Here is a 13,997-nt window from a genome sequence, read left to right on the forward strand (position 1 = left end):
GAAACTAGCGGATGACACAGTAGAGAAAACCGTCATCAGGACGTTTCCCAACCAGAAGCCGTGGGTAGACAAAACTATCCGCGACTCTCTGAGATCCCGCTCCGCAGCCTATAATACGGGGATTGTCACCGGGGACATGACCGAATACAAGGCTGCGTCGTACAGCGTGCGCAGAGCGGTAAAGGAGGCGCTACGGGAGGAAACTAGAGTCACAGTTTCAACACAGTGACTCTAGGAGCCTTTGGCAGGGACAGACCACAAGCCGTACGGATGGGAAAACACACCTCATCCTCCCTCACTCTCAGCACTGGAGCCCCTCAGGGTTGTGTTCTGAGCCCCCTGCTGTACTCGCTGTACACACATGACTGTGTGGCCACTACAAACTCCACCACCATCATTAAATTTGCTGACGACACTGTCGTGGTGGGCCAGATCTCCAACAACAATGAGATGGCCTACCTTCAGGAGATCAACAACCTGGAGAGATGGTGTCAGGAGAACAATCTGCTCCTGAACGTCAGCAAAACAAAGGAGTTAATAGTGGACTTCAGCACGAAGCAGGTGCGCTCTTACCATCCCATCAAGATCGACGGGACCCCAGTGGAGAGAGTGGACAGTTTCCGGTACCTGGGTGTTCACATCACGCAGGATCTGTCTTGGTCCTGTCACATCAACACCCTGGTGAAGAAGGCCCGGCAGCGTCTATACCATCTGAGGCGCTTAAGGGACTTCAGACTCACATCTCATGTGCTCAGGAACTTTTACACCTGCACCATCGAGAGTGTCCTGATGGGAAACATCACCTCCTGGTTTGGAAACAGCACCATGCAGGACAGGCGAGCCCTTGAGAAGGTGGTGCGGTCAGCTGAGCGCATCATCCGCACTGAGCTCCCTGTGCTGCAGCACATCTACAACAAGCGGTGCTGTACCAGGGCCAGGAAGATCGTGGAAGACCTCAGCCATCCCAACAATGGACTCTTTTCTCTGCTGCGTTCAGGAAAGCGCTTTCGTTCCCTGAAGGCAAACACAGAGAGAATGAGGAGGAGCTTCTTCCCACAGGCCATTCGGAGTCTGAACCAGAGAACACCCAGCACCTAATTACCGGGATTCCCATGTTCACCCCTCTTTCCCCAGATACTCGCCACTTACTTGGACAATTGCACTAGCCACTTTGCACTGGACATTCGCACAGCCACATTACATTTTACACTTTATATTTATATTCTACACTTTACTTTATTTTTTATACTTTACTATGCACACTATTTTTATACGTATTTTTATACATATTTTTTTAATTTTTTATATTTATATATATTTAAATTCTGTTTCTATTTTGATGCTGGACGGTTGAAAAGAACATTTCACTGCATGTCGTACCATGTATGTATGTGTATGTGACAAATAAAATTTGAATTTGATTTGATTTGAATTTTCAGCTAATCACAACAGAGCGCGCCTTGCTTCTAAGAAATATGAGCTTTGTAAATATCCATGTGTTTCAAAGAGGCAGGATTAGATAAGCAATTTACATATGTAACTGGATTACAAATAGGTGATGTCTGTATGCATGTCATAAGCATACATAAAACAGAATACAATACAATACAAAAGAAAATATACAATAGAAATATGCACAACAACCTGAAGGATATGTGTGTTCATTCAAAAAAAGATTTTCCGATGTGTTAATTAGAGAGAGTCCATTTAATGAACATTTGTTGTTTTTCCAAAGTTGAAATGAGTTAGAATTGCTCTGCTCGGATTCTTCTAAGCAATAAAACTTATCGGATTGGTTGCCATGGAACCAGAGGTCTGATGCATTAGATGCATTATCTACAGACCCTCATAATTGCGCTTTTGGTAACCCTTTGGTTGGGTGAAAGGGCGTTAAAGATTATTTGTTAAATATGAAAAATAGTTGTGTGTCTGACTGATTCAAATGCTACATAATAAATAACTCATTAATAAATGGTTCACTTTTAAGGTTCACTTGCACAGGTTATTAACGTGGAGACAGGAACAGGCAGAAGTGCAGGAATTTTTTGAATCTCCTCTGGGCGCCTACAAGAAGCTGGCATTGGAGCGGGCATTGGAGTATCGAGAGCCCCAGATATTTGGTCAGCTCTCAGCCTTGGTGCTCCTTTCCGCACTACCACTGTTTGTGGCTTTCTCCACCATGGCAGGCTCTGTAGCTGGCTCTCGCACCTGGTCTGACAGGCAGGGGCACTCCGTCATCAGTGGGCTCGGGTTTGGGCTCTGTGCAGCAGGGAGATAGTGGGCTTGACACTGGGTGGAAAAATTCACTGGGGACAGGCTCTTCTGGCTAGGACTGCAGAACAGGAATCAGGAATGGGAATGGCTCTCCTGGCCATGATTGCTGAACCATAATAAAAACTAATCAAAAACAGAAATCAAAACACAGGAATAAGGAAGCGCCTCACTCACTTTTTCTTTTAAGGTCTGGTTATCTGTGGTCGGTTGGGGAAGGATTTTTGAGAGAAAAGGGAGATTATAGATTGGTATGTAATTTGGGGTTTAAGATGTGGTTTCATAGAGGTTTAACTAGAGCCAGTTTGAAGGTTTTGGGGACATATCCTAATGACAATGACAAATTATTAATGGTCAAAATAGGATCTATGACATCTGGAAGCAAATCTTTTAATAGTATAGATCAGTGGTTTTCAACCTGTGGGCCGCGGCCCCCCAGTGGGCCGCAACGGTATTGCAGGGGGGCCGCCAGTTATTATCAATAGAAATAATAATATTGCTAATGTATGTAAAAATGTGTAGTAATAATTAAATATCATAATTAATTAAATAACAAAAAATAATAATAAACTGTTACTATGCGTTTACCCGTTTATTCAATAAAGACAGTTAAAAGTCATGCTTCTGAGTACTCAGTTACTAACCCGACACAAATAACAGGTTCATTTAAATTTTTTTGCAGTGGGCCGCGGAAACATATGTGTTTGGTTGTGTGGGCTGTGAGTTAAAAAAGGTTGGGAACCACTGGTATAGATGAAATAGGGTCTAACATGCATGTTGCTGGTGTGGCAGAGTGAGTACGTCCCTCCCCTGTAGTTAGAAGACAGCCTATCAGAGCAGAGTGCTGCGTATATAAAAGCCGCTTGTTGTGCTACCCGGGATGCGTCATCGCTAGCTCCGCCCCTTGGTGTGTGTGTGTGTGTGTGTGTGTGTGTGTGTGTTTGTGTGTGTGTGTGTCCCCGCATGGAAAAGGTATGTTTTGGTGGCAGTTTGTCTGGTGTTAAAGTTTAGTTGGTGTATATCAATTAATGGAATTCACTCTTGTAGCTGGAATAGCTTCTGGTTTGCGGTTTTGCAGTGGTGCGCATGTGGCAGGAGGAGCCAAGTCTCTTTTTATGGTGCGTTATTGTTGCGTCAGCGACCACGTGCTATAAAAACGGGAACGTATGCGCTTTTTGAGGTGTGTCGCTTGACTAATCGTAGCGCCGTTAACGCGCTTTCGTCATCTCCCCGGAACTAATTGGAGCACGCAAGCTGAGACGTGACTCAAGTACTGGTTTTGAACCAATGTTCCTTGCCGCCGGGCCACCTGAGGGGGTCGTAGAAGTACTTAAATACTGGAGAAGGTACGAACTACGGCGTAATTTTAGTATCCTAATACGCATCAAGGAAGTTGCCCGTCGCGTTAACCCATCTGTTTTTCTCAGCTGTGGTAACCGGACACGCTTACCGAATAGTTTTTGTTCCCTGCGTTGACACGTACTGCTCGTATCGCTGGTTGAAATCCAAATCCCTTCGGATAAGTGAAGGTCCATGAACTGCACTACAGTCGCCTTTTTGCTTTAACGGTTGCAGTGCTGTCCTGTTTCCAGACTTTTTTTGGTTTAATATTATTTTTTTGGTTTTCCATATGTCTTCCCCTTTTGAAGTTGAACTGATTTCTTTTGTTTTTGGTTTTGATTTATTCGAACTGACTTCCTTTTAGTACTCAGTGGAGCTAATTATGTGACTATTGGTCAAGTTGTTTTGTTTGTTTTCTTTTGTGCTTTAATTCTCTTGATTGGTTGTTGATGATGCTATTTCATTCAAGTGACAAAGTTACTGAACTACCTTCTTTGTTGTGACAGGGCCTGAGCACCGGGGCAGAGAATTCCTTTTAGGTGGTGGTACCTTCCTCACAGCGTGCAGTGATCACTTTCCTATGTGCGTGCGTGTGTGTGTGTGTGTGTGTGTGAGTGTGCCCGTGTGTCTACACAGTGAAATGCAGTCACCAGCGAGTGGTGTGGTCTGTCCTCCCTAGTTTCGGTAAGCTCCAGCCCAGGGGCCCTTGACTTTTAGAAGTGTCTTGTGTAGATCCAACAACCTTCTAGACTATTTTAAATGTTATTCCATCTAAGATTTGTTAATAAAAAATGTGTCGTGACCAACTTCTCTGACTCTTAATTGGTGGTACGAATCTGTGTTAGCCTAATTTAGGTGGTTATTTCAATTCTTTGGGTGAAATTCCCATAGTGGCGTAGTCGGAGTGCTAGTCCCCTTTTATTGTGGGGAATTTTGATCTTTCCTGCCACCTGACTCCATCATTCCCAACGCCACATCGTGGCGTAGTCGGCAGGGTTTCCACCATAATTTTGCGTCAGAGATATTGGTGTTTTTGTATTTCGTCTTAGGGCTTGTGTTTGTTTTTTGGAAACAGGACGGCAGTGCACTGTATTAGAGTGATTCCAACTGATGGTTTTCCCCTCCCTCCGGTGGTAAGTGGGTTTTAAAGGAGAAAAATGGAAGAAGAATTGCAAGAATTGAGGGATCTTGTAGCTCAATTAAAAGCTGACAATGCACGGTTGCAACAGGCACAGGCGCCAGTTGGGTTGCCGGGTCCTGATGCTGCCATGCCTAGTACCTCTACGGCTCCGCCTGTTACACCTCAACCCTATAGTGTTGGTGTTGTTGCACCCGAACGATTCGCTTTCGTGCCGCGTGATCGCAGATGTCCGAAATTTAGTGGTAAAACGAGTTTGAGTATTGATGAATGGGTTGAGGAGGCGCAGGCGTGCATGAGGGTACGTTATATGTCTCCTGCAGACCAAGCTTTTTTTCTATTTGACCATTTGGAGGGAGAGGCACGGGAAGAGATCAGGTATCGTCCTGAAACAGAATGCGGAGACCCGGATAAAATCATTAAGGCTTTGCGTGAGCTTTATGGCTGTTCACAGTCATATGTAGCATTACAAGAGGTCTTCTTCTCTAGAAAGCAACAAGAGGGTGAGACACTATTAGAGTTTTCTCTTGCACTTATGGGCCTATTGGAAAGGGTTAAGAACAGAGCGCCACATAATATCCCTAATGCAGAAATTCTGCTGCGGGATCAATTTGTTGAGCATGTTGCGGATAGTGCCTTGAGGCGTGAACTGAAGCAGTTGGTTCGTCGTCAGCCCACTGCTACCTTGTTGGAGGTTCGCAGTGAAGCGATTAGATGGGAACAAGAAGGGATGCCTGGGGGGGCAAGAGGGCGTAGTCAGTCAGTCCCCTTAGCGTATGGCCTTCAGTATGGGGTACGTGGTGGGACATCTGTTAAAGATGTTTGGACATCACAACAGTCAGAGTTGGGTGAATTGAGAGAAATGTTGCGACAGCAGCAACAACAGCTAGATCAACTCACACAAACATTTGCCCGGTTCCAAACTTCACATGCACGTAATCGTTCTCCTCAGTCTGGCCCTATTATCTGTAGACGGTGTCAACGGCCGGGGCATTTTGCTCGTGAGTGTGCTTGGGAAAGAAATTTTCCCCACGCTCGGCAGCCCATGTCTGGCTCTTCCACAGCTGAGAATGGACAGTCGCGTTCCTCCAGACCGTCGGAAAACTAGTTCCCACCGGGCTGCAGAGTCACAGCCTGGGTGGGGAAGAAATTGACTCAAGTAAGACAAGCGTATACCACTCCGTTTCTAAGTTGATTTCCTCTTGTCCACATGTGGTTGCCCTTATGGGGGGTGTGTCGGTGCCCTGTTTGGTGGATACGGGTTCAATGGTGTCGACAATCACCGAAAGCTGCTTCTGTCGGCATTTTGAACCATGGGGCCAGGATCGTCTCCGGAATTGTCAGTGGTTACAACTTCGGGCTGCCAATGGGCTAACTATTCCATATGTTGGGTATTTGGAGCTAGATGTGGAACTTTGTGGTAGGTTGGTCGCTGGGTGCGGTGTCTTGGTGGTTCGAGATCCTCCTGGTGGTATGAGTTTAGATGTCCCTGGTGTGCTGGGGATGAACATCCTTGGTCGGTGTTATCAGGAGCAGGTGTTTCGGACAGCATGGCACTGCCCTCTTTGACCTTCCAGTAATCACACAGTTCCCTGGTGTGTCAAGCGCGCTACAGCATTGTCATAAAGTAAGTGCTGGGACCCTTTCCGATCATGTGGGGTGTGTAAGGGTGCGTGGGCGGAGAGTGTACCGTATTCCAGGTGGCACAATGAAGTTAGTGGCCGCAACCTGTTCAGCCCAGTATTTTGGGAATATCGTCCTGTTTGAGCCCCCTGAATCAGGTCTTCCAGCAGGTCTTTTGGCATCACCTGCTTTGGTAAGGGTAAATCGAGGGACTGTTTATGTGCCTATAGTGAACGTTGGCACAGTGGAGATAACACTTCGTCCTACAACGGTGGTGGGGAACTTGAAAGAGGTTTATATGGTCAGTTTGCCAGCAGGGATTAGTGAAGAGAAATTAGTAGCTGCTACTGTTCAGTCCCATAGTGCAGCGGGGGCTTCTGCCGTGTCCCAAATGATTGAGTCCCTTGATTTGTCTGTTTTATCTGGTTTGGAGCAGGGTCAGGTTAGGGCTTTATTGAAAAAATACCAAACTGTATTTTCGAACCACGAGAGCGATCTAGGCTGTACTCGCCTCATCTCTCATGACATCCCGCTATTGGACAGTGTCCCAGTGCGTCAACGATATCGACGGATCCCCCCTTCTGAATATGAGGTGGTAAAAACCCATATTAACCAGTTGCTAGAGGCTGGAATTGTTTGGGAGAGTTGTAGCCCTTATGCATCGCCGATAGTTTTGGTTAAAAAGAAGGACGGTAGTCTGCGTATGTGCGTGGACTATCGTCACCTGAATGCCAAAACTAGGAGGGATGCGTTTCCCTTGCCTCGGATCGAGGAGTCTTTGGATTCATTGGCTGGGGCTCGCTGGTTTTCTACCTTAGATTTGGCCAGTGGGTACTTGCAGGTTCCAGTTTCAGAGCCGGATAAGCCGAAGACTGCTTTTTGTACGCCGTTCGGATTATTTGAATGGACTCGTATGCCTTTCGGCCTTTGTAATGCACCAAGTACGTTCCAGAGGTTAATGGAGCGTTTATTTGGTGATCAGCAGTGTCAGTCCTTGCTGCTGTATCTTGACGATGTGGTGGTGTTTTCTTCCTCGATAGCACAGCATGTGGAGAGACTGGAGATGGTTTTGGGTCGTCTGGAGAAGGAAGGACTTAAGGCGAAACTGGAGAAATGCGCTTTCTTCAGACCTGAGGTGAAGTACTTGGGTCATGTTATATCTGCGCGCAAGGCGTTGCAACTGACCCAGGTAAAATTGAGGCTGTTGCGCAATGGCGTTGCCCTGAGACTGTGTCAGAGTTACGAACTTTCCTTGGGTTTGTAAGTTATTATAGGCGCTTTGTGGAAGGGTTTGCTAAGTTGGCTGCACCTCTGCATAGGCTGGTTGCAGAGGTATTGGGAGGTAAGTCAGGCAAACAAAAGGGGCAGAGGTTGGGCCATGCATGGACTGAGCAGTGTAGGATAGCATTTGAGGCCCTAAAAGAGAAACTAACATCTGCCCCAGTACTGGCTTACGCAGACTTTACTAAAACCTTTATCCTGGAAGTAGACGCTAGCCATGGTGGTTTGGGGGCGGTGCTCTCCCAAGAGGTCGAAGGAAAGATTCGACCTATAGCGTATGCCAGTCGTAGCCTAAGGCCCACTGAGCGTAATATGACCAACTATAGCTCCATGAAATTGGAGTTTCTCGCCCTTAAGTGGGCCATGGTCGAAAAATTCAGGGAGTATCTTCTGGGGCACAAATGTATTGTGTTCACTGATAACAACCCCCTGAGTCATTTAGCCACTGCAAAGCTTGGTGCTACAGAACAACGTTGGGCTGCGGAGTTGGCTGCATTCGACTTTGAGGTAAGATATAGATCCGGCAGGAGTAATGGCAATGCAGATGCCCTCTCCCGCCAGAATCCTGATTTGTCATGTGGAGCCAAGGAGTTGGCAGTGGGCATTAGGGTCCCTGAGTCGTTGCAGCAGGTTATTGGCGGTGGGGTTGCAGTCCAGGCAGATGTTAGGGCGGTGAGTGCATTGCCGGGGTATTCATTCTCTGATTTGCGTTCTATGCAGGAGGATGATCCGGTTATTGAACCAGTGCTAAAGTTCTGGGAACGGGGCCAACGCCCAGGGCCGGAGGAGCGGCGGCAGCTACAAAAACAAGCTTTGACCCTCCTACAACAATGGAACCGATTGGAGGAAAGAGAAGGGGTTTTGTATCGGAGGATATTTAAACCAGATGGAGGGGAGGAGTGTTATCAGTTGGTGCTGCCTGATGTTTTGAGGGAAGAGGTTTTGATGCAGCTGCATCAACAACATGGGCATCAAGGGGTGGAACGCACTAGTGAGTTGATTCGGCAGCGGTGTTACTGGCCAAATATGCTGGCCGATATAACTCTGTGGTGTCAGCAATGCGAACGCTGTCAACTGGCTAAAGACAATCAGCCAGTGGCACATGCTTTTATGGGCCATTTACTGGCTTCACGGCCTAACGAAGTTTTGGCCATTGACTTCACAACACTGGAACCATCATACTCTGGACAGGAGAACATACTGGTGATGACCGACGTATTTAGTAAATTTTCTATGGCAGTGCCCACACATGACCAAAGGGCTGAGACCGTGGCCCAGGTATTGGTTCAAGAGTGGTTTTATAAGTTTGGTGTCCCTGGCCGGATTCATTCCGACCAGGGCCGTAACTTTGAGTCTACTCTTATTAGACAACTCTGCGAGCTTTACCAGGTAAGAAAATCTCGTACCACTCCCTACCATCCGCCCGCAATGGGCAATGTGAGAGATTTAATCGCACTTTGTATAGTTTACTGCGAACATTGCCGAATTCCAGGAAGAGGGACTGGGTGTCTTGTTTGTCACAGGTAATATTTTGTTATAATACCACTCCTCACCAAGTGACTGGGGAATCCCCTTATTATTTAATGTTTGGTCAAGAACCGCAGTTGCCGATAGACTTTCTACTTGGTAGGGTGCCTGAGCCAGTTGCAGGGAGTGTACATAGCTGGGTTATAGAACATCGTAGGCGATTACAGGTTGCCTTTGAGGGGGCACAGGTCCGGCTGAAGGCTGCAGCAGCCCGTCGGAAGAAACGGCATGACCAATTCGTTCGAGATCTGCCCTTGTTAGAGGGTCAGTTAGTTTATCTAAAAGATCTTGGAGTGCGAGGCCGCCACAAGATCCAGGATTTGTGGAGTTCTGTAACCTATCGGGTGGTCCGCCCCCCTAAAGAAGGAGGGGTGGTGTATACCATTGCACCGGTTACCGATCAGGCTAAGGTACGGAGAGTGCATTGTTCCTTGCTGAAAGCCTGTGTTCAGGATGTGTTGCCGGAACAGCCTGCTGAGGTTGTGGAGAGTCAGAAAAACCCCCAAGAGGAAGACGAGGTCGACTTGATGATGTTGGTACCAAGCATGCCTCGGGTTGCCGCAAATTCCATCCCTGTGGGAGCGGAAGCTCAGGATGTTGAGCGTCCAATGCAGCCTGAGGGTCAAGAAATGCCAATGGGTTTGCCTCCAGTGGGTGTGGTTTTGGGTGCAGCTGGAGGACAGGGTATGGAACCCATTGTGAGGGAAAGGATAGTACCTCCTGGTCTTCATACTGAGGAAGTGCTTGCCCCTCGGTCAGCCCGTATGGGAGCAGGTCAGCATTCCAATTTACATCACCTTCCCCGGGCTGTAGAGTTAAGGAGAACCACTGGCAATTCTGAAGTTGTGTCCAACACTATGGTAGCTTTGTTTAGGCCTTGGAATTAGTGGATTGACAGGGTTTTGGTGATTGGTTATTAATCCATCGTCGGGTCGCCGATGCAAAACGGAGGGGTAGATTGTGGCAGGAGGAGCCAAGTCTCTTTTTATGGTGCGTTATTGTTGCGTCAGCGACCACGTGCTATAAAAACGGGAACGTATGCGCTTTTTGAGGTGTGTCGCTTGACTAATCGTAGCGCCGTTAACGCGCTTTCGTCATCTCCCCGGAACTAATTGGAGCACGCAAGCTGAGACGTGACTCAAGTACTGGTTTTGAACCAATGTTCCTTGCCGCCGGGCCACCTGAGGGGGTCGTAGAAGTACTTAAATACTGGAGAAGGTACGAACTACGGCGTAATTTTAGTATCCTAATACGCATCAAGGAAGTTGCCCGTCGCGTTAACCCATCTGTTTTTCTCAGCTGTGGTAACCGGACACGCCTACCGAATAGTTTTTGTTCCCTGCGTTGACACGTACTGCTCGTATCGCTGGTTGAAATCCAAATCCCTTCGGATAAGTGAAGGTCCATGAACTGCACTACAGTCGCCTTTTTGCTTTAACGGTTGCAGTGCTGTCCTGTTTCCAGACTTTTTTTGGTTTAATATTATTTTTTTGGTTTTCCATATGTCTTCCCCTTTTGAAGTTGAACTGATTTCTTTTTGTTTTTGGTTTTGATTTATTCGAACTGACTTCCTTTTAGTACTCAGTGGAGCTAATTATGTGACTATTGGTCAAGTTGTTTTGTTTGTTTTCTTTTGTGCTTTAATTCTCTTGATTGGTTGTTGATGATGCTATTTCATTCAAGTGACAAAGTTACTGAACTACCTTCTTTGTTGTGACAGGGCCTGAGCACCGGGGCAGAGAATTCCTTTTAGGTGGTGGTACCTTCCTCACAGCGTGCAGTGATCACTTTCCTATGTGCGTGTGTGTGTGTGTGTGTGTGTGTGTGAGTGTGCCCGTGTGTCTACACAGTGAAATGCAGTCACCAGCGAGTGGTGTGGTCTGTCCTCCCTAGTTTCGGTAAGCTCCAGCCCAGGGGCCCTTGACTTTTAGAAGTGTCTTGTGTAGATCCAACAACCTTCTAGACTATTTTAAATGTTATTCCATCTAAGATTTGTTAATAAAAAATGTGTCGTGACCAACTTCTCTGACTCTTAATTGGTGGTACGAATCTGTGTTAGCCTAATTTAGGTGGTTATTTCAATTCTTTGGGTGAAATTCCCATAGTGGCGTAGTCGGAGTGCTAGTCCCCTTTTATTGTGGGGAATTTTGATCTTTCCTGCCACCTGACCCCATCATTCCCAACGCCACACGCAGGCTGTCATTGATCCCCCGGTAAGCCCAGTTTGATAAACGGTTTATATAAAAAAATTCTGTTTAAGTCGCATGTTTTTATTTCAGCTGGGTTGAGTCCACTTTCCGTGTGAATTGTCAAACATTATGCTGTGAGCAATCATACAACTTAGGTTATTGTGACGAGGATTTGGGTATGTATTAGTGTATTTTTATGTATTACATTTGTTAATTTGGTTAACGAATTGTTAAATTTTAGCAGGATATTCCGTGGAGATGCTTCGATTGCAGCCTACAGATTAAGACTGTGCTGCTGTTTTGCTGCTTTTCCTCTGTTCCTGGTTTAATGCTGAAACATAAGGCTATGGAAATAGAGATGGTCGGTTCATCACTGTGCGCGTTTGGCGAGCGTTGACCGGCTCCCATTCAGTGATCGGCTTCCTGCTAGTGTCCAGTGCGACCTACTTAATTTGAGTTTCGTTGTTTAGTTATTACATGTTTTCATTTGTTCTTTTCTTGTGACTGTTTATTTACATCTTTTGTAATAGTCTTGTGGTTAAGTCTTTTTTTTTGTTCTTTTCATATCTTTATTATATTTTATCGCTATATTGTGATTACTGGAAAATTCTCTCAATCCAGTTCTAGTATAATTGAGGTATTTATTGACTGTTTCTTGCATGTGTGTTTTAGGCCCTGTATGAGAAGGCTAGCTGTTATGATATCCTGGTGGTGGTGTTTGGAGCACGAGGTGTGGACTGCCGTCTGATCACTTACTCCACTGGTGTTTGTGTGCGCGTGTGGTTTAACATTCACTTTACAGCTAGCCTAGTCTGTTTGTACGTTTTAGTCCCTGTTTGACTTGTTGTGGTTCTATTTTTTTATTCTGGTCGTAAATGTTTTTTTATTTGGATTTAATAAACAACCATGTTTTTATACTAATGTCCTTGTCTCTGCCCTCCATGGTCACGAACCTGTGTGTCTCAATCTAAACACTTAGTTCCCCTTACTTTAAAGGGGTGGCGTAGTCAGCATTAATTCCTAGGGTTTTGAAAATCGTACTGTAATCTGAATTAGTTCCTGTGGCCACGCTACACTGGTTTAGATGATTTAAGTTTGTAAAGTTCTTTCTCTGCTATAATTTTTCTCAGGGGATCTATAGTTCACTAACTGATGGGATACTGTAGCTGATGACTGCATAGTTACAATTTTATCTCTGATAGTATCAATCTTAGAAGTAAAGTAATTCATGAAATCATTACTGCTGTACTCTTGGGGAATGTTAGCACACTTTATTTTTCATTAATTTAGTCACTGTATTGAATAAGTACAGGGTGTTGTGTTTGTTTTCTTCTAAAAGAGATGAAAAATAATCAGAACTAGCAGTTTTTAATGTTTTTCTGTACGATAGGAAACATGAAATACTTCTAATTTTGTTTTTCTCTCTTTAGGGTGTGAGTGTAAAGGAGCAACTGTATCTAAAGTGCTAGAAAAAAGAGAGTGCATAGTTTCTGTTATATCATGTTTTTGTGTTATATTGGATGTGCTAAGGAATTGAGATAAGTTAGCGAGGCTCCTTAGAAAGCATTCTTTTGTAGTGGATGTCATGGTTCTACCATACTTGTAATAAGGTGCAGACTTTACAAGTTTGGCAATACAGAGTTCACACAAGACTAGATAGTGATCTGAAATATCATCACTTTGCTGCAGAATTTCAACCATATTAACATCCATTCCATGTGTCAGTATTAGATAGAGTATGATTTCTAGATAGCATATGTCTAACCCCAACAGAGTCCAGAATGTCTAAGAATGCTAATCCTAATGCATCTTCTTCCTTACCGACATGAATATTAAAGTCGCCAACAATTAAGACTTTATCTGTGGCCATTACTAACTAAAATCAGCAAATTCTTTAATAAAATCTTTGCTGTGTTCTGGTGGCATGTATACAGTAGCCAGTAAAAACATGACAGAGGATTTATCACTAGCACGTGTTTCTCTAGATAATGTTATATGCAGCACCAAAACTTCAAATAAGTTATATTTAAAGCCTGCCCTCTGAGAAGTACTAAGAATGTTGTTATAAATTGTAGCAACACCTCCCCCTTTACCTTTAAAACGTGGCTCATTTTTATAGCAGTAATTTTGGGGGGTAGTCTCATTTAAAGTAATGAATTCATCTGGTTTTAGATCTTCTAAATCTGGGTTCTGATCTTTGATCAAATAATTTATATAAAGTGCTTTTGTAGAAAGAGATCTAATATTCAGCAAGCCAAGTTCTATAATTTGCTTCTTTTGTATTATAAATAGTTTGTTAAACATCAATTAAATTATTGTTTTTAATTTGGTTTGGACATTCTCTGCATATTCTAATTCGGGGAACAGAGACAATCTCTATAGTGTGATATCTAGGTGAAAGAGTCTCTATGTGTTGAGAATTAACTGCCTCCTGTGACGTGAGGCAGCTAGCAGACAGTCGGTTTAGCCAGTCTGTCGGCTTCATGACATGGGCACTAGTTGGTCAAGTTGGAGCTCTAAGACTATATGCCATATTTCTCGATAGAAGAGCGGCACCACCCCAGGAGGGATGAAGACCATCTCTTATCAACAGGTCAGGTCTGTTGCAGAAACTCATCCAATTGTCT

This window comes from Puntigrus tetrazona, chromosome 1 (assembly GCF_018831695.1).
Source record: "Puntigrus tetrazona isolate hp1 chromosome 1, ASM1883169v1, whole genome shotgun sequence".
NCBI lineage: Eukaryota > Metazoa > Chordata > Actinopteri > Cypriniformes > Cyprinidae > Puntigrus > Puntigrus tetrazona.